The following is a 574-nucleotide window of genomic DNA, read 5'->3' on the forward strand; positions in this document are numbered from 1 at the left end:
GGGCTGGGGTGTTGCCAGCTCAGGGAGTGTGGGTCGGGGAAGCGTGGACGGGGCAGAGGCTTTGCGGGCCTCCAGGTTCAGGGCTCGCGGGGCTGGAATCTCTCCGGCTGGGCAAGCGCGAGGATTCCCGGCCCACGGCGCTGCGCTCTTCCCCCAGCCAACTCGGGGACCAGGCTGATGGGCCTCCCGTCACCAACGTCATGTTTCTTAAGACGCACAAGACGGCCAGCAGCACGGTGCTCAACATCCTCTACCGCTTCGCCGAGACGCACAACCTGTCGGCGGCGCTGCCCGCCGGCGGCCGCTTCCACCTCGGCTACCCCTGGCTCTTCTTGGCGCGCTACGTGGAGGGTTCAGAGCAGGGCGGGCCCGGGCGGCGCTTCAACATCATGTGCAACCACCTGAGGTTCAACCCGCCAGAGGTGCGTGGGGCGGGGCTTCCGGGGGCGAGCTCCTGGAGGCGGGTCTCCCGGGGCTGGGCTCCATGGGGGCGGGGATCTGGGGCGGGGCTTGCGGGGCCCCGGGGCGGGCTCCTTGGAGGGCGGGGCTTCCCAGAGGGCAGAGTCTTCCGGGG

General features: G+C 70.7%; 1 long non-coding RNA gene across 1 annotated transcript in view; it reads left to right on the top strand.

Moving 5' to 3' along the window:
* Positions 1-297, top strand: part of LOC104983454 — a 4,728-nt gene extending 4,431 nt beyond the window's left edge. The window contains exon 3 of the long non-coding RNA XR_824645.1: positions 158-297. This is a non-coding gene — a long non-coding RNA (uncharacterized LOC104983454). The remainder of the gene's footprint in view (positions 1-157) is intronic.
* Positions 298-574: the final 277 nt, after the last annotated feature.

Source organism: Bison bison, unplaced genomic scaffold (genome assembly GCF_000754665.1).
Source record: "Bison bison bison isolate TAMUID 2011002044 unplaced genomic scaffold, Bison_UMD1.0 scf7180017862692, whole genome shotgun sequence".
In the NCBI taxonomy this organism is placed as follows: Eukaryota; Metazoa; Chordata; class Mammalia; order Artiodactyla; family Bovidae; genus Bison; species Bison bison.